Source organism: Chironomus tepperi, unplaced genomic scaffold (genome assembly GCF_022539635.2).
Source record: "Chironomus tepperi strain 1889 unplaced genomic scaffold, CSIRO-AGI_Ctep_v1 contig_16, whole genome shotgun sequence".
NCBI classification, from domain to species: domain Eukaryota; kingdom Metazoa; phylum Arthropoda; class Insecta; order Diptera; family Chironomidae; genus Chironomus; species Chironomus tepperi.
Genome location: NW_027226138.1, coordinates 475,309 through 499,431, shown reverse-complemented (window position 1 = coordinate 499,431; position 24,123 = coordinate 475,309). Strand labels below are relative to the sequence as shown.

The 24,123-nt window shown below is 33.9% G+C and overlaps 1 protein-coding gene and 1 pseudogene across 1 annotated transcript in view; one reads left to right on the top strand and one right to left on the bottom strand.

Moving 5' to 3' along the window:
• LOC139091778 (cell adhesion molecule Dscam2-like) overlaps positions 1-24,123 on the top strand; it is a 63,226-nt gene that overhangs the window by 1,677 nt on the left and 37,426 nt on the right. The window lies entirely within an intron of this gene.
• Positions 17,588-18,073, bottom strand: LOC139093181 (S-phase kinase-associated protein 1 pseudogene; annotated as a pseudogene).

Genomic DNA, 24,123 nt, shown 5'->3' with positions numbered 1-24,123 from the left:
TTAATTTCCTTCAGATAATGAAAAGTTTTGAACTAGAAGTTTAATAAGGAACAAAAAAAGAATTGGAGCAGGGAAAACTTTTTTGCTTCAACCTAATTGAGAAAGTGACTCACATAATATTTTAGTGCAGTTTTTCATTTGATAAAGTTTTAAACTCAAACGGTTTAATCAGGACAAAAAAGTATTATGCTGAATGTTATCTGATTGTCCTAATGTCCAATAAATCAAAATTTCTCTAAATTGTGGGAAGTGTTCCAATTAGAGCTCTAAATCGAGTTGAATCTAATCAACTGCATGTAAAATCAGAGCTCGAAATTGACTCTGATTTTATATGGAGTCAAGTAGATTCAAGTCGACTTCGGGATCTGGTTCCAATTCAAGAGTGGGACGGAGCAAGATATTTATTAAGAGCGTAGAGGAAGGTTTGGGATTTTTGTTCCGAAATACCTTAACAAAATGAAGAATTTTCTCTAAAAAGAATATCGCCTAAATCTCACTTCTAGATCAGCCCACGTTCAAAAGGACGATAAGTAATTAATGAACCTTTTGTGTGCTTTATGGCAACTTCAAATTTCAATTCATTTTCTTTGCACAAATAAGAGCTTCTTATGGACCACCACTTATTATCCGCCAGGAGCATAAAAAAGGGCGTCAGTTCTCACCTTCTTTCCTTTCCATTATGGACAAAAATTTTAAATTTCCAACGGGTTTTTCTCGTGCAACACAAATTAAGAAGACTTTACAAATAGGTGGTCAATTGATATTAATATAAGAGGTTTGACGGAGCCTTAAAAGTCTCAGTGGTAAGGCCTACTTCAATTGTGTCGCTCGGGTTTGAAACCATTTCATATAAAGACATTGACATTGTCTGGATTTGCTTGTTTTTATTTTCATTTATACTATATTTAAGAGTTAACGTCTCAAGCCTTTATTATTTCATATCCTTGTAAAAATTAAGAAAAATCTGAAAACTGATTGTCGATATGACAAAAAGAAAATAAAATTATAAAAGCCTTTCAATTCTTACTAAGAATTTTAAATCGAGTCGAGTCGAATTTTTGATACAAAATCCAAGTCTACTTCGAACTCTGATTATAACTCTTAGAATGTCAAAAATTTAGATTTTTTAAAACCAAATAAAGTGATCACTTTAAAATTTAAAATGTTATGTATTTAATTTCAAAGAATTTAATTTCGAAGAAAATGAGCTTTAAATTTAAAATTGAAATTTCCTATGTTCTTCTTCCTTTGATTTGTTGAACTTTGAATTCAATTGTCTATCTTATGTTACATACCTTTAATTCAATTCTGATAATAATAAGTATTCCACAATGTTTTTAAATAGAATGGTGTAGACTGGTGTAGACATTGTGAATATCACTCCTTCCCCACTCCTCCACCTCCTCATTCATCCTCCTAATAAATCCTTCACATTAAATATTAATTCCATATTTAACAAATAAATTCTATAAATTCTTGGAATATGATAATTAATAAGCCGCTTAACCACACGAAATTCAAAACTTTGAAACTTTCTTTTACAACTCTTGAAGTATTTTAAGGTGTCAAGTTTATTTAGGAGCTAAATACACTTCCATGTTCACATTATTAATACCAATAATAATAATAATTCTAATAAAATATTTTTATCCTGATATATGAGACTCTCGGTTCGGAGAAATTCAATATTTACTCATATTTAATGATGATGTAAGAACATCATAATCCTTCACGTAGTTATTATTGAGTCATTCATCTTTCTCATGCTTGCTTAAAGCCACGAATGACGAGGAAATGAAGAAAATGTGGAAAAAAACTGTAAGTGCAGAATTTATATTGACATTAAAGGGCTCTTTTATATCATATGCATTAGATTTTCTTATTCTTGGCAAAAAGGTGAAGGAATTTCTTTTCTTTTGAACAACCACAAGCTTCTTTCTTTCCGCCTCTTTCCTTCCTTTACCTTTTTTTTATTTTGAGAAATGAATAAAGGAGAAAAAAAGTTCTGCATGTTATGAACTGCTATAAATTACAGTTATACCATAAAATGCACTCAAACTCAATTTAAAAAAACTGAAAGCTTGACACTCCTCTGTCGTATCGTATGGGAGAAAGGGAGGAAAACAAAGTTCTGAATTTTCATAAGGTAGCAATTACCATAAAAATAAAGTTGAAGATAAAGGAAGAATATAATGCAATTTAATGCACATTTGCTCATTATAAATTCATAGATTTTTGCTACAACCATGAAGATTTAATTAATTCGATTTCAGGGTGACTGGATAGAGTTATGAACATCCTTTGAAGATTAAAGAGAGTTTTAGAACTATTTAACGAACTTTTTAAATTTGAATTACTTTGATAGTTCAAAATTTGATTTAACGGATTTTTGTTCAAGTTTCTAAAATAATTTTAACGAACTTTTGAAATTTGAATTTTTTGAAAGTTCAAAATTCAATTTAACGGATTTTGGAGCAATTTCTTAGAAATTTATAACGAAATTTTAAATTTTGAATTTTTTAGAAAGTTCAAAATTTAATTTAACAAATTTTTGAGCAATTTTCGTTGAAAACAACTTTAATCAAATTCAGAACAGTTAATCCATGCCGCATGGATTCTCAGAAATGATGTTCATGCATCATCTTCCTTTATAAACTTAATATTTAGAAATTTATTTCGAAACTTATTCCTGTAAATTTCATTATGTATCTGAATACAAAAGTTAATTAACTTTCCCTAAAGCAATAATCATCATTATCGTTAAAAGTAAAACGTTCGTTGCCATAGGACGGTATCGAACCTTTTTTTTAAATACACTGTAATTAGAATTTGAATTGAAGTTGAGGTAGCCATGTGTTTAAATACCTTAGATTTGCTTTCTTTTTAGATATTTGTGCTGAATGTTCAAACAGAATCTGTAAAAGCGGGGAAAATTAAATACCGAATACTCTATGAATGTGCCTTAATTAATTATGTAATGAAAGTTCTTTTTTTCCGTTCCTTACTATTGAGTATTTTACTGCATCTATTAGTGTAATGAGATTGAAAGCGGAAGTAACTTAAAAATCAAATCAATTTCTCTTATCTAATTTTATATTTAGGAACTAAAAATCGATATTCCGTTGAAAATGTTTGTGATTCTATACAGCATTACCTTTTATTCAGATTCAAATTCAATGTTGTCAAGCTTTTGTCAATTATTCCAATTAAATTCGCAAAACCAATAAAAATGATCTAATTTTGTAAATTTATCGATAAGCTTTAATTGACATTTAGGTTGAATTTTAAAGGCATTGACAACAATATGAATATTTTATAAATTGTCCATTGAAGCAGTGGTGGGCAACCTATGTGCCGCGGCACCAAAAACTTTTGGAAATGCCACGAATCTTACGAAGTGTGCAGCTTACCACCAAGGTGTGCCGCAAAAAATAAAAGGTTGCTCACCACTGCATTAAAGTGTCCGTGACAGTTTTATGGACATTTTGTGATGAGAGGCGTAGATAGGCAAGGGGGTGATTAAGGTCGAAATGACTACTTAGACGGAAAATTCTTCTATTTCGTGGATATTTTTAAGAAGACAAATTAAACCCTTTTGAATTATTAAGTTTATAAATGCTACCAGGAATGCACAACCTATGGTTCGCGGTACACTTGTCTGTGTTGAATGAAAATGCTTGATTGATATGGCTGAAGTTGTCTACAACTGAAATGTCCCGTGTCACAAAGGTTGTCCACCACTGCATCACCCCCTTCCAGTAGAGAACCTTAATATATGATATCAAACAATTAAATTATATTTTATTTCAAATTTTTTGTTGTATTTTGAAAGAATAAACTTTATTAACATTTCAAAAGTTTTGTTGACTTACAACCTTTTTGTAAATGAGGGAGAAAAAAAAATATTCTCAGACTTTTTCATTTCCTTCTCGGAATTTGTGTGATTTTCATTGAAAAACTTTTTTTGCAGTCATAATGTTAAATTGTTTTAAGAATTTGTTTGGATTCCATTGTTAAATAAACTGTATGTTGTAATAAATTTCAAAAATTTATGAATTCAATGATAATATTTTTTTAAGCTTAATTGTACAGTTGGTGCAATTAATGAAAGCGGTTGGAAGCACTAAAAGTGATAATTTGGACCAACTCTGACTATTTAATTTTGGACCGCTTTTGTATTTGTAGAACATTTTTGCATCACTTTAATAGTGAAATTCGGCAGTTCACATCGGTCCGTCAAAGGGAACAGACGTGTTTTTAAATTCGCTCCGCAATTAATTCAAAATTCTCAAAAGCTCCAGATAACAACAACAGAGATTAAAGTTTCGAATCTCAGTTCAACTTGTTCAGACGTGTTTTGACTTGTTCGGCAAAATGGTAGAAACAACAACAAATCTCAACAACGAGGAAAGTAACCAAAAACTTTCGGAAAAACAACCTGAATCTCAACAACAAGATTCAGCACCCGTGACAACTCTCATCACCGAGGATATAAACAACGAAAAGCAACATGACATTGAGATGGAAAATCTCAAAACAAAACAGACAACAATGGATCAATTCGTCCAACCATTAAGGGCAGAAAAACGTCGCAGCCAACTTGAAATCTTCAGTGCGCCAGCCAAAAAGATATCTAGTGCTAGCAAAAAGAAAGATGACAACAAAAAACAATTTGACTTCTCAAATGCCAGGACGAATCTGTACGATGACAGATTGTTCAACTTCAGCGGAGATAACAGCAATGCACCAGAACAACCAAAACAAAGTGAAATATCATCATCATCGAAAGACATCAACGTAACATCACAGCAGAAACCAAAACCACCACCGATCCATATAACTAGTGGTGGAGGACAGGAGATCAGAAGGTTGATGAACCAGATCAACAACCAACCCAGGAGTTTTATGATCAACGTCAAAAAGGATAAACTCAAAACAAAAGTTGTATCAACGGAGAGTTGGGACGACTACGACAGATTCATCAAACTCCTCAGAGAAAAACAACACCACTTTCACACCTATGCAAACCAGGAACCACAGATGAAATTCGTGCTCTACGGACTTCCAATGATGGAGATCGTAGACTTGGAAAAGGAGTTGAAAACGGAAAACATATCACCAGTTAAAATTGTCAAAATGACAATGAAACAAAGGAGACACGAAAACGACGACGACCAGAACTACCTTCTGTATTTTAATAAAGTACAGGAAGGTAACATTTTGGAAAACCTTCGAAAGGTTAACTGTGTCTACGGCTTCAAAGTAAAATGGGCTAAATACAACAACAGGCGTAACGGACCTTCTTTCTGTTCGAAATGTTTGCAGTTTGGTCATGGACAACGTGGTTGTAACAAACCACTAAACTGTTTCAGATGCTCTGAACAGCATGATTCAAAAACCTGTCCTTACATTTCGATTGAAACCAACAAGGTCCCAATCGAAAAACTAAAGTGTCACTTCTGCGGCGAGAAACATACAGCAATCTCACAAGAATGCAACATCAGGAAACAAATAATCGAGAAGTGGAAAGCTAAATCAATGAACGACAACAACCGAAATCAAAACAGACCATCAGGTGAACAACAAAGGAATTCACGAAATCCTGCTGGACAACAAAGGAATGCTCCACCAACATCAAAAGCAGGTGAACGATCAGGCGGATCTGATCAACTTACATCACAAAGACCAGCTAGGAGTATCCCAGAACCGGTACCAACAACATCTAGAAAACCAGCTTCTGAAACCTTCGCACCAGTCACCATAAAATCACAAAATAAGCATCCACAACAGAAACCCTCAAATCAGGGAAATCAAAACAAAACACGAAGAAACAGGAGAAGGGGAAGGAATGGAAATAACAACAGGTCAAAGCCAAAGACCAATAACAATCATCAACAGAACTCAACGCAGGTTGTAGAAATTATGGACCTAGACTTCAATTCACTAACCTTGGAAACAAACAAGGTCGATCCTGAACCTTCATCCAGTGGTAATACAAAGGAACAAATTTCACCAGCCCAAGGCACAATCGATGAATGCATGTTCTTCATCAACTCATTCATCGAAATCATCACCAAAAAGCCAGAGTACCTAAAAGAGGAACAGGTACAACAAGCCATCGGCCAAAAAGTTGCCAAAATCTACATGAGTCAACATGGATTGTAGTCACCAAAGAATCAACGTAATTTACTGGAATGCTAACAGCCTTGCAGATAAGATGTTAGCATTTCTCGACTACCTCAGCATGCAAAACGTTGATGTTGCGTGCATATCGGAAACATTCCTAAAACCAAACTCCAAAGTAGACTCGCATCCTGACTACGTAATTCATCGATTTGATCGCATTGATAGACCAAAAGGTGGTGTTGCGATCATTGTCAAAAGAAATCTAAAACATCAGCTTCAACCAAGTTACAACACAAAGCTAATAGAATGCATCGGAATAAAAGTCTTCATCAACGAATCAATAAGCTGCCACATCCTCTCCGTCTATCTTCCAGGAGGAAGCAAAGGAAGGAAATAGACGATCATCTAAGAGATGACATCAACAAAATAACAAACATCAGAGGAAACTACTACATCTGCGGAGACTTCAATGCAAAACATCGAGAGTGGAATTGCAACGTAGCAAACAAAGCCGGGACAATACTACAGGATATGTCCGGGGAGTTCATGATCTACTACCCCGATTCACCAACGTATTATCCAGAAGATCCGACGAAATCTGTATCAACAATCGACCTAATGCTCTCAAATTCCAGTCTGAACACTACAGAACTAAAATGCACAGAGGCAATGAGTGACCATTGCGCTGTGTATTTTCAAATCAGGACATCCAAAGTTGACAGAACAGACAACACAGTTTACAGATATGACTACAGAAATGCCAACTGGAAAAAATTCAAATCATATATAACTCGTCGCATCGAAGACAGCACTCTGGAAAACCCATGCAACACCGTAGAGGAGATAGAACATCATATCAAAGTATTCTCAGAACTCATCATGGATTCAAGAAACAAAACTGTGAAGAAGAGAAAGATCAACTTTGAATCGACAAAGCTCACACCAGAAATCAAAGACTTAATCAGGACGAAAAGAAGTCTTCGACGAAGATGGCAACGTAGCAGAGATAATCAAATCAAAACTGAATTAAACATTCTACAGAAAGTCATCAAAGACAAAATTAAGGAACTCAAAAATACAAACTGGAATAAGCGGCTTTCAGAAATCCAACCATCAAACCAAACAGTCTGGAGGATTGCAAAGCATTGCAAGAAAGGTTCAAAATCGATGCCACCGTTGATTGATGCAGATAGAACATTCATCACTAATAAGGAAAAAGCCAGCGTTCTCAGTGACTATTTTCGTAAAGCTCACGAAAATCCACTTGAGGACAACAACCCAGTACATACCCAGGAAGTAGACAACGCAGTGAAGGAAACATTGGAAGGAGAAAATAGTGACTGCACAGAACTTACAAATGTAGAGGAAATCTCATACATTGTAAGAAATCTGAAAAATCCTAAAGCACCAGGATTAGACGATGTCAACAACATACTCCTCAAAAATCTTCCACCAAAAGGCTTCGAATATTTGAAGTTCATCATCAACACGTGTCTCAAACTTAACTATTTTCCGAAAGTTTGGAAAAAAGCTAAAGTAATCCCGATCCCAAAACCTGGCAAACCAGCAAACGAAGTGAGCAGCTATAGGCCAATAAGCTTGCTTAGTTCCCTAAGCAAAATATTGGAGAGAGTATTGCTGAATAGAATAAACGAGCATCTGGAGGATAACAACATCATTCCGACTCAGCAGTGTGGCTTTCGCACAGGACGATCAACATCTCACCAACTCATCAAAGTAATCAAAACAGCAAAGGAAAACATAAGCAGGAAGAAATCAACAGGAATGATCTTCCTAGATGTGGAGAAAGCATTTGACAGAGTCTGGCATAACGGACTCTTGTTTAAAATGATCAAATTAGGGTTTCCACTACCACTTATAAAAACTGTAAGATCTTTCCTAAGTGAAAGAACTTTCTCAGTTTTTATTAAAGGTCAGTTCTCAGAAACCAATGAAATCAAATTCGGAGTACCACAAGGAGCAGTGCTTTCACCAACTCTCTACAACATCTACACATATGATATTGTAAGAGAAACAACCAACAATATCGCACTCTTCGCAGATGATACTGCATTGTATCATTCTGCAGAAAACTCAGCCGATATTGTAACACATCTACAACACACTGGAAGAAAAGTACAACAATACATGAACAAATGGAAAATAAATCTCAACAAACAGAAGACTCAAGCCTTATTCATCACAAATAGGTACTCCAGGCAACTTCCAAGAGACAACATCAAATTCCTCAACGAAAACATCAAATGGGAAACCGAAGCTAAATATCTGGGAATGATAATCGACAAGAGAGTGACATTAAAGCAGCATGTAGAATATGTGACCAACAGAGCTCACACTGCACTAAGACTACTTTATCCCCTCATCAGCAGGAACTCACATCTCGACGTTCGAAACAAACTTCTCATCTATAAGCTAGCCGTGAGACCCATCTTCACATACGGCTGTCCAGCATTTGAACGGATGGCAAAAACACATCTACAAAAACTACAAGTACTACAAAACAAATTCTTGAGAATTGTTCTCAACAAAACAAGATACGAAAGGATATCAGATCTACATACTGAAGCAAAAATACCCTCTATTGAGGACTACGTCGGAAAGTTGCAAGCGAATTTCAACACTCGTCTTGCGTCGCGAAACACCGAATAAACCACAACATAAATTAAAGCAAAACAATTTCAAAATAAAATCAAAAACTAAGTGATGAAGGCGATAAGTCAGAATCCTTTAAAAATTTAAATACAAATAAAATGTATCCAAACTTTGTACATAATTAAGATAAAAATTCAATGAATAAAAAGTTTATTTTAAAAAAAAAAAAAAAAAAAAAATAATAGTGAAATTATGTAATCAGAGTCATATTCATGTCTACCTTAAAAACCAGAGCTCGAAGTCGATATGGTTGAAGTCGACTCGAGTCGACTCGACTCGACTCAAAAACACTCGACTTCAAGTCGACTCGAGTCGACACGATTTTTTTTGAGCCGACTCAAGTCGACTCGAGTCGAGTGTTTTTTTTCAAGTCGACTCGAAGTCGACTTCGAGTCGACTTCAAATTGCCAAGAAAAATTATTTTTTCTTAATGAAACTCATTGCTGATTGCGCTTGTGAAGTATATATTTACATATAAAAATATTGCAAAATCTACTTTTTTTTCAAATTTTTAGTTTTTTTTTGATGTTTTATGCAAATTACTTACACAAAATAAATGAAATAGGAATTTCTCCAGCTTTTTACAGAAAAAAATTTATAAAAAGTGTATAAATCTCTTAATTTATTTATTATTTGTTATTTTTATTATAATGTTTTAAAATTAAAGAAGATAATCAATTGATGACTATTAGTTATTTATTTTTTGAAAGTTTCTTGCATGAAAATATCAAAAAAGAATAAATAAACTTGAAAAAAGTTGATTTTGCAATATTTTTGTTCATAAATATATGTTTCACAAGCGCAATCAGAAATTAGTTTGATTAAGAAAAAATAATTTTTCTTGGTGGCTTGAAGTCGACTCGAAGTCGACTCCGAGTCGACTTGAAAAAAATAACTCGACTCGAGTCGACTCGAAGTCGATTAAAAAAAATGAACTCGACTTGAGTCGACTCGAAGTCGAATCGTTTTTTTCTCGTCGACTCGAGTCGACTCGACTCGACTTCGAGCTCTGTTAAAAACTCTAAATTTTACTGTTGCCAGATAGAGGCTTAGACGTATTATGCCTTAGTCTAGGCAATATCTACGGTTAGGCATGTCTATTCATGCGAAAAAAAAACTTGTCGATTTTATGATAGTGTCTGATCCTTTAGGTTGTCCTTGACTAAATTTGAATTTCAAAAATGAAAGCAAATCCAATTGAATTAATTTTAAATCCAATCTTCTCCCATTCTTATGAATTTAAAATCAATAAAACTTCTACTTGAAGCCTTTAACAAATCAAAAAGACAGTAAAACCATTGAGAAAATATTAACGGTCGTTTCACATTTGAATTGTATTTCCAACCATTTACACTTAGTTGCTTCCCCTTTTATTATTATTGCAAACCCCTTTCTTTGAAATATTCAGATTATTTTCAATCGTGAAACAATAAACATCTTCTGCTTTGTTAAGTAAGGGGCCGTTCACTTATTACGTTCGCTTTTTAGGGGGGAGGGGGGGTCTAGGATTTTGTAACAGCCTCAACCAAAAATTTTTTTTTGTAACGACATTTTGTAACGAGGGGGGAGGGGGGGGGTCTAGAAATTCGTTTTTTTGCGTAACGTAATAAGTGAACGGCCCCTAAGTTATTTTCAAAGAGCTGTAAAGTCATCGCTTTAATTACAAGTTCAACAAAAGCTATTGCAAGGGGTTTATGTCATCTCTAAAGACAGTAATTTTTAAAAGAATCACGTTTTTCTCTTTTTCTTTGTTCGGAGTTAACGATGATTAACTCCCGAGAAAGAAAGAAATTAAGAAGGTTACGTCAATGAGATTGTAAAGGCTTCGCTAAAGCTCTCGTAACACCAAATGGAAGTTGTTTACAAGCGATTAAAAAGAATCAGTGGTATAGTGGTTAGAGCTACGGACAACCGACTCTAACGATCTGGATTCTAATAGGGTTTCTGACAGCGGTTAACCGTTAACAGCATAACAGCGGTTTTTTACCTAAAAATGCGGTTAACGCAAAACAGCGGTTATTGAAAATTAACCGATGTTAACAGCATTTTTATATGGAAAGGCTTTAAATTAGAAAATTTTGAAGGCTTTTAATAAAAATTTTTAATTTCTTTCTGAAACCTCTCTTCTTTTGTAAGAAAATGCGAGTTTTGGATGAAAATTTTAGGCTAGAATCTCTTGAAAAAATTTTGGGAATTATTTTTCAAGTTTTCAGTTTAATCATAAAAAGTTATTCTTTTTTTTTATTTTGATTAATTTCTTCACTTTTGTAGGTTTAGACAACCTAATTTAACCATACGAGCCATATAAAAAGAAAATATATCAATGAAAAGCTCATTAACATAGTAAAATTGTGATATTATTAAAAATTTGCAATAACCGCTGTTAACCGCGTTAACAGCTGTTTTGAGTTTTTTCATAACAGCATAACAGCGGTTATGAAAAAACGCGGTTAATCAGAAACCCTAGATTCTATCTCAGGGAAAGTCAACTCGGATTCGGACTCTGCTTGTGTATTTGCGACATACAAATTGTGGTTAGTTACATTGCAGTAGTATAACCTGGGCCATGCAACTGTGTAGAGGTTAAAAAAAATTGGAAGTTATTTACGTGTGGCTTACATATGCGTGCCATACTTACTTACTTACTATACTAATATTGCACTTTAATTGCAGAAGCTCAATCTTCAATGCAGAAAATGCTTCCGGTCCTGACAGCGTTTACATATTCCAACTGTTGAGCTTCAAATCATTTGTCTATATTTGTGGTTCTCTTAGCATGTGTTTAAGGATGGCTGCTTGTCAGGCTAATGAACCCTGAAATAACCAAAGACTCGTTTGACTCAGCTTGCCAATTTTAAGAATTGCTAATAAAAGAACTTTAGAGCAATATGAAAAGCTCCATGCCAGAGCCTTCTTCACATGTGTTGCTCGGTACTAGCACATTAAAAATACTGCAGAAACTTAAATTTTGGAAATGATAAGTTGTGAGTTAAACCTTATAATCTACACTCATTTAAGTTTTACCTTATTCATCATCTTTATCTCTAAGTCGTGAATTATTCTTAAAAACGTGTTTAAGCCATTAATTTTGATGGAGATGGTGCACAACACACCCTAGTTATTATGGGGAAGGAACGAATAAAAAGTTTCAAACAATTGAAAAATTATCATGCATATAATCACCCCCAAAAATTATGTAATGAACGTATAAAATTAATTGATGATAAAACGTTTGCGTTCTCACGGATTCATAAAGCTTTTAACTCTCGTTTCGTCATTCCATCATCATCAAGCATCAAGCACCAAGCTTTGTTAATGTGTTTGTGTTGAAATTTAAGAATGTGAAATTTTCTTAGCTTAATTTGATGAATAAATTCTTCATATTCCCATACGTACGTACGTATGTCTGTAAAGCAGCAACAAAAAAAAAATTTGTATAGTCGTGAGGATTATATTCATGAATTATGTATGTAAAACATGTATATGCTCGCCTGCCATAATCTCATTTTACTTGACTGATGTTGTAGAAGCGGAATACAAAAAAATGAAGAAAGTGATGCTGATGATGGTGAAAAAGGAGTGAAATTAAATTATGCGTGATGAAAAATAATGGCGCTTCATGCTTGACATTAAATGTGTGGTGAAACTGCGTTAGATTCGAAACAGTATATAAAATATGTATAAAGTAATTTATTTATTTATTTACTGAAGATTCTCTCTGCCTTTATTTTTGAGGAATGGGTAAATTGATGGTAGAAATTATGTTGAGATATATGCTTGATATATACATTAAATATTGAATTATAAATTTGATTTTTTGGTTAAGTGAATCGATATAAAATATATCAGGTTGGCGGTGGATTTACGATTTAAGTCAAACCACATGGGAGGATTTTTTTTTGGAATAGATTATGTTGTTGCTTAATATGATTGAAGATATTTTTATTTTCTTGTTGAGAATCGATCAATTTTAATGAATAATCTATGAAGTCATTAAGCCTTCCGGCATGAAAATGAGAGGTTTTGAGTCGATTTACAGCAGTGTTCATATTTAGAAAGAAGCTGTAGATCTGGATAGTATCGTATTTAGAATCGGAAATTGGCAAACGGTAGCTAAAGCGATAGAACTGATTTTAGGCGACATCTGAGGGTGGCCATTTATCTTAATTAATCTGTACGGCCAGCGAAGTAAATAAGTAAGTTCATATTCAGACTCTTGACTACTCAGAATGACGCAAATGAGTAAGATTTTGCCACGGAAGTTTTAAGGCTCTGCGTAAAGGCCAAAAGAATAAAAAATTCTTTTTTCATAGTGGGATCAGAAGCAATGAAGATGCAAGCTTATTGTCTCTAGCCTACAAAGGAAGGATGTGAGCCGTGTTTCGACTACATATGAGTCTCGAACCCATGATCACTAGAGTTGCTAAACTACACTTTAGGGTGGGCCAATATATTAATTTTCATATGTACCAAAATCACTCCAAAAACACTTAATATAACGTTTAATCGTAGTTTTAGTAGTTATCGTAGGTAATAATGATCCCTTTTACAAAAAGTCCGTGAATACTGATCCAGCATAGGGTATTAATGATCCCTTTTACAAAATGTCCATGAATACTGATCCAGCATAGGGTATTAATGATCCCTTTTACAAAATGTCCGTGAATATTGAAAAATATCCATGAATACTGATCCAGCATAGGGTAATAATGATCCCTTTTACAAAATGTCCATGAATACTGATCCAGCATAGGGTATTAATGATCCCTTTTACAAAATGTCCGTGAATATTGATCCAGCATAGGGTAATAATGATCCCTTTTACAAAATGTCCATGAATACTGATCCAGCATAGGGTAATAATGATCCCTTTTACAAAATGTCCATGAATACTGATCCAGCATAGGGTAATAATGATCCCTTTTACAAAATGTCCATGAATACTGATCCAGCATAGGGTATTAATGATCCCTTTTACAAAATGTCCATGAATACTGATCCAGCATAGGGTATTAATGATCCCTTTTACAAAATGTCCGTGAATATTGAAAAATATCCATGAATACTGATCCAGCATAGGGTAATAATGATCCCTTTTACAAAAAGTCCGTGAATACTGATCCAGCATAGGGTATTAATGATCCCTTTTACAAAATGTCCATGAATACTGATCCAGCATAGGGTAATAATGATCCCTTTTACAAAAAGTCCGTGAATACTGATCCAGCATAGGGTATTAATGATCCCTTTTACAAAATGTCCATGAATACTGATCCAGCATAGGGTATTAATGATCCCTTTTACAAAATGTCCGTGAATATTGAAAAATATCCATGAATACTGATCCAGCATAGGGTAATAATGATCCCTTTTACAAAAAGTCCGTGAATACTGATCCAGCATAGGGTAATAATGATCCCTTTTACAAAATGTCCATGAATACTGATCCAGCATAGGGTAATAATGATCCCTTTTACAAAAAGTCCGTGAATACTGATCCAGCATAGGGTATTAATGATCCCTTTTACAAAATGTCCATGAATACTGATCCAGCATAGGGTAATAATGATCCCTTTTACAAAATGTCCATGAATACTGATCCAGCATAGGGTATTAATGATCCCTTTTACAAAATGTCCGTGAATATTGAAAAATATCCATGAATACTGATCCAGCATAGGGTAATAATGATCCCTTTTACAAAAAGTCCGTGAATACTGATCCAGCATAGGGTAATAATGATCCCTTTACAAAATGTCCATGAATACTGATCCAGCATAGGGTAATAATGATCCCTTTTACAAAAAGTCCGTGAATACTGATCCAGCATAGGGTATTAATGATCCCTTTTACAAAATGTCCATGAATACTGATCCAGCATAGGGTATTAATGATCCCTTTTACAAAATGTCCATGAATACTGATCCAGCATAGGGTAATAATGATCCCTTTTACAAAAAGTCCGTGAATACTGATCCAGCATAGGGTATTAATGATCCCTTTTACAAAATGTCCATGAATACTGATCCAGCATAGGGTATTAATGATCCCTTTTACAAAATGTCCGTGAATATTGAAAAATATCCATGAATACTGATCCAGCATAGGGTAATAATGATCCCTTTTACAAAATGTCCATGAATACTGATCCAGCATAGGGTATTAATGATCCCTTTTACAAAATGTCCGTGAATATTGATCCAGCATAGGGTAATAATGATCCCTTTTACAAAATGTCCATGAATACTGATCCAGCATAGGGTAATAATGATCCCTTTTACAAAATGTCCATGAATACTGATCCAGCATAGGGTAATAATGATCCCTTTTACAAAATGTCCATGAATACTGATCCAGCATAGGGTATTAATGATCCCTTTTACAAAATGTCCATGAATACTGATCCAGCATAGGGTATTAATGATCCCTTTTACAAAATGTCCGTGAATATTGAAAAATATCCATGAATACTGATCCAGCATAGGGTAATAATGATCCCTTTTACAAAAAGTCCGTGAATACTGATCCAGCATAGGGTATTAATGATCCCTTTTACAAAATGTCCATGAATACTGATCCAGCATAGGGTAATAATGATCCCTTTTACAAAAAGTCCGTGAATACTGATCCAGCATAGGGTATTAATGATCCCTTTTACAAAATGTCCATGAATACTGATCCAGCATAGGGTATTAATGATCCCTTTTACAAAATGTCCGTGAATATTGAAAAATATCCATGAATACTGATCCAGCATAGGGTAATAATGATCCCTTTTACAAAAAGTCCGTGAATACTGATCCAGCATAGGGTAATAATGATCCCTTTTACAAAATGTCCATGAATACTGATCCAGCATAGGGTAATAATGATCCCTTTTACAAAAAGTCCGTGAATACTGATCCAGCATAGGGTATTAATGATCCCTTTTACAAAATGTCCATGAATACTGATCCAGCATAGGGTAATAATGATCCCTTTTACAAAATGTCCATGAATACTGATCCAGCATAGGGTATTAATGATCCCTTTTACAAAATGTCCGTGAATATTGAAAAATATCCATGAATACTGATCCAGCATAGGGTAATAATGATCCCTTTTACAAAAAGTCCGTGAATACTGATCCAGCATAGGGTAATAATGATCCCTTTTACAAAATGTCCATGAATACTGATCCAGCATAGGGTAATAATGATCCCTTTTACAAAAAGTCCGTGAATACTGATCCAGCATAGGGTATTAATGATCCCTTTTACAAAATGTCCATGAATACTGATCCAGCATAGGGTATTAATGATCCCTTTTACAAAATGTCCATGAATACTGATCCAGCATAGGGTAATAATGATCCCTTTTACAAAAAGTCCGTGAATACTGATCCAGCATAGGGTATTAATGATCCCTTTTACAAAATGTCCATGAATACTGATCCAGCATAGGGTAATAATGATCCCTTTTACAAAATGTCCATGAATACTGATCCAGCATAGGGTATTAATGATCCCTTTTACAAAATGTCCGTGAATATTGAAAAATATCCATGAATACTGATCCAGCATAGGGTAATAATGATCCCTTTTACAAAAAGTCCGTGAATACTGATCCAGCATAGGGTAATAATGATCCCTTTTACAAAATGTCCATGAATACTGATCCAGCATAGGGTAATAATGATCCCTTTTACAAAAAGTCCGTGAATACTGATCCAGCATAGGGTATTAATGATCCCTTTTACAAAATGTCCATGAATACTGATCCAGCATAGGGTATTAATGATCCCTTTTACAAAATGTCCGTGAATATTGAAAAATATCCATGAATACTGATCCAGCATAGGGTAATAATGATCCCTTTTACAAAAAGTCCGTGAATACTGATCCAGCATAGGGTAATAATGATCCCTTTTACAAAATGTCCATGAATACTGATCCAGCATAGGGTAATAATGATCCCTTTTACAAAAAGTCCGTGAATACTGATCCAGCATAGGGTAATAATGATCCCTTTTACAAAATGTCCATGAATACTGATCTGGTTTAGGTTTATCTGACCAGATTAGAATTCATTTTATCTAAAGACGAATAGATCCATAAACTAAAATTTTAATCATCTATAATTTTCTATACTCAAAATATAATGAACAAACCAAAAATAGTCCAAAATGACAAAAAATATCGAAATTTTAAAATTAAATTTTTTGACTCAAAACTACCCAAAACTGTTGAAACTTACCTAAAAACTACTAAAACTACGATTAAACGTTATATTAAGTGTTTTTGGAGTGATTTTGGTACATATGAAAATTAATATATTGGCCCACCCTAAAGTGTAGATATACCGCAATAATTATGTACCGAAGTACTAAACCATTCCGCCACCAATCTACTTCAACTCACTCAAGTCTCTGCTAAATCTCTTTCATTAACACCAAATGGAATGTCCATGTCAATGTCTGTATTGTTGCCAATGTTAAGCAGCTTCCATTTGGAAGCCTTCTTCATTTGAATTGCTCGCTAACTTACTTACTGAAACAATGTGTAAGCTAGGCTATTCCAAAAGGTTTTTCATCTGTAGATAGATAATAGATCTATAGTTAAGTCCTTCTGTCTGTCCTTTCGTTCTAATAAATAGTGTAAAACATTTTTTTTTTCTTTTGACAAATTCTCATCTTTGAGTTATTTAATTAAGTTACTTTTATCTAGCATGAAGGTGATACATAACAATTTAAAAACATAATAGTATTCTTAAGATCGATGGGAAAGTCATAGAACAGATGACAATTCCTTTAAATTTCTTCATTCCATGTATTCTCCATGCGTATCATCTCTTCTTCTCTTGGTGTCAAATCGTTTTCAATATTAAAGGTATTGCGGATTTCATCTGCTGTCTTTCCCTTCATCATATTAGCAACAGTCTTGGTAGTCAAATACAATAAGCTGCGGATGTCTAAATAATCGGCTACTAAAATGAGCTCAAGGAGTGTTTTTTGATCAATTTTCAAAAAGTCAGCATCCCATGATGTAATATCATCTGTACGTGTTTCCTCATCAGTGCTTGATACAATTGGATCATCCTTGTGATAAGTACAGAATTGAATGACCTTTTGTAAAATGACAGAATTGACTTTTGGTAAAGGAATTACTCCAACTTCAGAATTCTCGTCAATTTTCAAATCTTTCAACATTGTACGAATTGTACCTGAACACTTTGCGACGGCAAGATCGCATTCGAAGATTTTATTGTCTGACGATTTAAGCTTAATTATTTGCATAATGATTTATTTTTGATGTAAATTGATAGACGAAACTAATAGACTACTGATTGTTGTGATGACAGTTGAATTATGATGGACAAATGTGATCTTACTTCCTTATATTCAGTTTTACTTTAGAAAGTTCTTTCAAAATCTTTAAACTTGTTATAAACATCAAAAGTTAACCGTCATTTCAAAAGATGACCGTTAAATTTTGAAAATTTTGTAAACAAAAATTTGTAGTAGTGTTAGTGGAAAATTTCTTGGTTTTTTTTTTTGCAAAAAACTCTTCAAATTTTTAATATTTTTGATCCTTATAACTATTGGTGATCGTAAAAGATACTAATATTCAATCATATGTTTTTAAACATTAATTATTGTTGCTAAAAATAGTAAAATTTGTGAAATGAAAGTTTCTCAATTTAATATCGAATTTTTCGATATGAATTTCGAATTTTTTTCGAAATGAAGTGGCGGTAGTTTGCCATAAACAAGTTTGATGTTGAATTTTGTACCATTTTATATTTGATAGATCTGATAAGTGTCCACTCAAAAGCTACATCATGTCTAAGTTTCAAATCTAACTTTCCTCTAAAGGGTCGGATGTTGATAATATAGAGACTTAATCTTTAGTTTCTTCTTCAAATGTTGATCCTTCCAAAAGGTATATCCACAACAAAAAACTCTAAACTCATCACAAAAGCAAGAGAAACAAATGATCAAAAATTTATAGACCGAAAATTCCGTACTTGAAAATATTTTTTAAGGAAAAGATCTTCAACCTACCGGAAAATAGTTTCCAGTTTACTCTTGAATGCTTGTTTACCTTATGTACTTTTGCTTATCTTCATGATAATATCCAGTTGAGAATATAATGATATCCTATTAGATGCGCAAAAGGTATATCTCGGTCATTGTAATTTTTTCTAATGAGCTAATCTCATGGTAGAACACGCAAACAATGATTTGAAAGGAAATAAATAGACATCTTTAGGTACAAAAATATTTTATGTAACAAAGAAGCTCGTAATAGGTGTATGATGAACTCTACTCATCATAAGGAGAAGTTTAATGCCATGCATACGTTACATTTCCAAAAGTATGATGATGCTTATGATGATATCATTTTAGATCATATTGTACTGTGATATGAGGTTGAGTATAAAATATCATTTAGGTAGTTCTTGTGGACTATTTTTAGAAATGGATTACAATCATATATCTAGTGATATCTTTATATTAAATAAAATGTCGTGATTAGATGGGGTGTACGGTTAAGTACTGATGACCCTTAATAAGGTTCATATGGGTAATTTAGTTAAGCATGTTGATGATGATGTTCTTTGACTATGTACCATGGCCGCAAGCTTATTGGACTGTTTGCCCTGCGGAGTCTTTTCCTAACGAACAGACGATTGATCAGCAGCAGATGACGTCTATCTGGAGGATTTCATACCTAATTCTTGATATTTGCTTACCGTGTGATCAATCCTGTACAATTTCTTTTTGCCTATACCATCAGCTCTTGACTTCTCGAAGACCACAAACCGGGTAATCAAACAAAAATCCAGGCAAATGTTGGCATGACTTTCAATTGGTGCCGGATTCGACTTATATACCGGCTTCAACCCGGCAGAGTAAGGTTGAATGTCAGCTTTGGATCGGTTAACCAACTTGACTAGGCAATACTTCAAGTCATAGATAATGCCAAGAAATAGGCAAAAATCACTATGATACAGCTGGATACCTTTCCAAAGACACCTATCTGATAACTCTGCTTAGGGCTGTCTACCCATTAAGTAGCGCATTTCTGATCCCCATTTCCATAATAAAATCAACATAGAAAATATGTTCATTGTTGAATTCTCCGGAACCTGATAATCGTAGAACTAGTTCTACTATGAATCTCGTGTTCAATCTGATTTACTTTGTAATTGCCATATTAATCACATCACAAGCTTGATTTTTTTAGATCAAAATTCACAAAAATATTGTTGCTTGGCTAGAACATTGGAAATGTACTCAAATCAAATTCAATATTTTTTTCAAACAAATCAAAGTTTCTTAATGTATTAGACGGCCACGCATATATTCTTAACGCCTCCACAATTTATGAATTCCACTGATTCATCTCGAAAAGTATTTTTTCTACGAAATATAGACCTTAAATTTCCTCTGCGGTAAATGCTTTAATTTCTTCTCAGAACAATTCCATAAGCTGCAAAACTCCAAGCTATAAACGAACATGCTGCGAAAAAAAAGAAAACAGAAGCCATCACATATTATTGATAAATCCATCAAAGAGTAACACATTTTCCCCGTCCTTGAGCTACATATCTAAATCAGAAATAATTTGGTTCGTGGTATTATAAAAGTATCATCACGATCATCAATACATCCATAAAGTTTAATATATATGTGTATATCGAAATACGTTTTCAAGCAGCATCCATCCCTTCCCAATGCTGATATACGATAATGAAACTTTATTTCTGTTTCGTGAAAATCGCATCAAAGTACATAGATGTTGAGCGTGCAGCATAAGAAATCATCATCGTCAATTTGATATAAAAAGAGAAGTTAAGTGAAAGAGTGAAAGGAGGAAGCAAAAGAAAAAATCATGCATGTACATTTATGTAGAAAAGAATGAAGGCAAAAAGGAAAGAGAAAATCCTTTCATATCATTCCTTAAGCAAGTGATGGCATGTACGGAAATTTCTCACGATTTGTTCGTGATTTGGGTTTTTGAGTTATAAACGATTGCATTATGTGATTTCTTAGCCATGCATTGAATTTCTTATCATGCCAGCATAGGAAAGATTGGATATACATACACATATATGAAACAAGACGGAAGAAAAATAGGCAAAAAGAGAACTGCTGTGAGTTGAGTTGAGGGATCAAGATAAACAAGTAAATGGAAATTTTCATCTGCTTGCTGTTCATAGATTTGCTGTGCAGCACAAAATTCCTTAATATTGAAAAGAAAAAAAAACACAAAATTTTATTACTAACAAATTGAAGAACGAGTGAACATATATGTGTGTAGGAACATGAGCATACAAGAAATATGATTATTATTTTATCAAGAAGAAGTATTTCCTTTGCTTCATACTTTCTTTTTTTTTTTGTACTCAAAACGAACAAAAGGAAAACGTTTATAAATACAATGTTCGTGATTTCATTTCTGTTGAATGCTTATACATTTTTAGTGCTTCTTTTCGTGGAAACAATGTACTTTATGTGCTCACTTTGTTATGTTTTGTGCTGGTGCGGTTCGATATTGTGTATATTGTGTTGATTTTTCATAAAATAATGACAGTGAAAACAGCAAATAGTTTATGGATTTTTCAATTGTTCCTTTTTCTGTATTGTATAGTTGCAAATGTAATGAATTGAGTGGTTTTAGAGCCTGCAGTTCTTACAGGCAAATGATATGAGTTTGAAAGCTTAGTCTGATTAAATGTATTAGTTGAATATGCTGGCGAGCGTGCTCTTAACTTAATCTGCTCATAAGAGCATGCTATTAAGAGCATGCTAGGGAAGTCAACTCGAATTTCATATAGAGTTCAATTGACTTTTTCACTCAAAATCCCAACAAAATCCGAGACGACTTCTAACTCTGAGCAGTGTTAAGCTATGCAACTTCAAAAAAATGTAATGAATGATTACTGTGATGCAGTTGGGATGACTGCAATCGAAAGTGTCCAAGGACAGATATACATTGAGGTTTTTGCGACTTTTGTATCCAAACAGCATAATCTGTTCGTTAGGGCATTGTTACGTCACAGTATTAACAGGAAAGTCTCGAAGTTGCTCTTAAGAAACCGTGACGGCTGATTACTATCCATTTTTATGGCTAAAAATGCGGCTTGCCGAATTATCCCATCGGGATAGCCAATAAGCTATGCAATTGATCAAATGCTTTGATCTCACATAATGTCTAGTCGAATTAGGGTACTTTATCGCTGTTCTACATTTGCAATTAAGTTGACGTGAATTGCAAATTTTATCCATTTCCAACAATTTTGAACTTTAACTCCAAATTTACTAATATTTCGTGACGAAAACTGTGTCAGAATCATTTGAAATGCAGACACTAGCCTTGGTTGCTTTTCTACACTGTCGGAATCAATCCTCAGCTAAAAGGCTAATTGACAAATCCCACCTGTCAACCTTCAATATATTCATTCAGTATGCTTTATTTCTCAACAAATAATGACTTCCTTCTCATTTAAATCTGATTCATCAAAATGCGCCTTCATCTTCATGTCCATTGAAGCTTCAACCCACAATATTTTATTCTTACATCACTCAACTTCCTTCTTTCTTTTTCTCTCCTCCCCTAAGTAAACATTTATGTGTGCTGAATGCCCGAAGCACCATCATATTATTTTCATTTTAATACCGATTGACTACTTACTGGTTGTCGTAAAAAAAATAACAATTTTCTTTCTTTTGTCAAATTGTTTAGAATGAAATATTTCTATTCATATTCATGAGTTATTCATTGGATCTGCTAGCTTTCCTGTTCGTTTGTTTGGATGCTATTTCTTTTTTAAAGAAAAGATTGTTTCCATGACAATTACGACTCTGATTCAATGATAATTCTTTAAGCTTGTCCTGAAGGTTGTTGAGTTTACTTTAAACAGATTACGTAGAGTAAATCTATGTCTCAGTCAAGGAAGGCACATCTGTAATTGAATATGATATAAAAAAATGATTTAAGTTGACACGCTGCTTGCACACTGTAGATGTGGAACGGAGATACACATGGAAAATTGAAACATAATACTCAGTGGTAAAGTCTTAATTCTTAAGAGATAACATCACCCTACTCGTATGGATTGAAGCTAATAAATTTGGTGCCTTAGCTCTTTTAACTGACAAAATTGTTCTTTTTAACAGAGTTGGCAGGCCTTCAATGTCCCAAAAAAGTGGAGTTGCCTCCATTAATGCCCGGACTCCAATGGAGTCCATTGTACGAAATCCACTGGAATTCTGATTGCATTGGAGGCGACACCACTGTTTTTGGGAAGCGACTCCATGGAGACATCTATTTGGACTTTTTAAGTTCGGATTCCCAAAGTCCTGATAACTCTGCTTTAGAAGATTTGAAGCATTTTAAACTTGAATTGATCTTGTAACTAGTGGGACTGATTTTGAATCTGACGGGCTGATCTTGAATCTGATGGAACTAATTTTGAATCTGGTGGTAGGCTTCAGCCCAAATATTTGGTATGGGTACTAAACTCTTTGTGGTTTTCAAATGGCTGAAGCATTTGAGGCACCAATTGAAGCATTAAACCCTATACCATCGATGTTAAGACCCTACTTAGTTCCACCTATGAATTTTTCCCAACACCACTGCCATAAATTACCAAAAGTGCTCAAACCTTGAGAATAATCTTGTTTTCTTAGTGTAAAACATGGAATTACGGAGCAGGTATAGATTTTCTGATTGGATAAAATCATGAAATCTCAAAACTTTTTAAACAGCTTTATGAAGCAAGACACTGACACAAATCTTTTATGATTGCGTTCAAGTCAGTCATTGGATTTAAACTTCATTATTCATTAAAATTCAGTTGCTTGTCAGAATATATTACATTTTACAAATATCATTGTCCTGTCTAGTGCCTACTTCATGTGTAAGTAGAATAATCTTGTTGATAAAAATATTATTGCAAGGATTAACTTCCGTGAATGCAAATTTATTGAAAACACATCTAAACCAGTGTTGGACAACCTATTATTTCCTGCGGTACAATTTGGAGATAAGCCTTGACCGGAACTTCACATGACATACGATCCATGGTACACTAGTGTTCCACAGCACAAAGGTTACCCAACACTGATCTACACAGTTCCTTGAACTCAAAATATTACCAAGCATCGAATGCTTTAAGCATAAAAAAAAATCATGCAAACAGAAAAATATTCATAAGCCGTTTAAAACGCGGGCAATTCGACCCGATTGACTGAAATAAATAAATATCAATAAGCTTGATTTGCTCAATAATCCTTTTTTGAATTTCATTAGAGATTGGTTCGCAATCCTTTCTGAT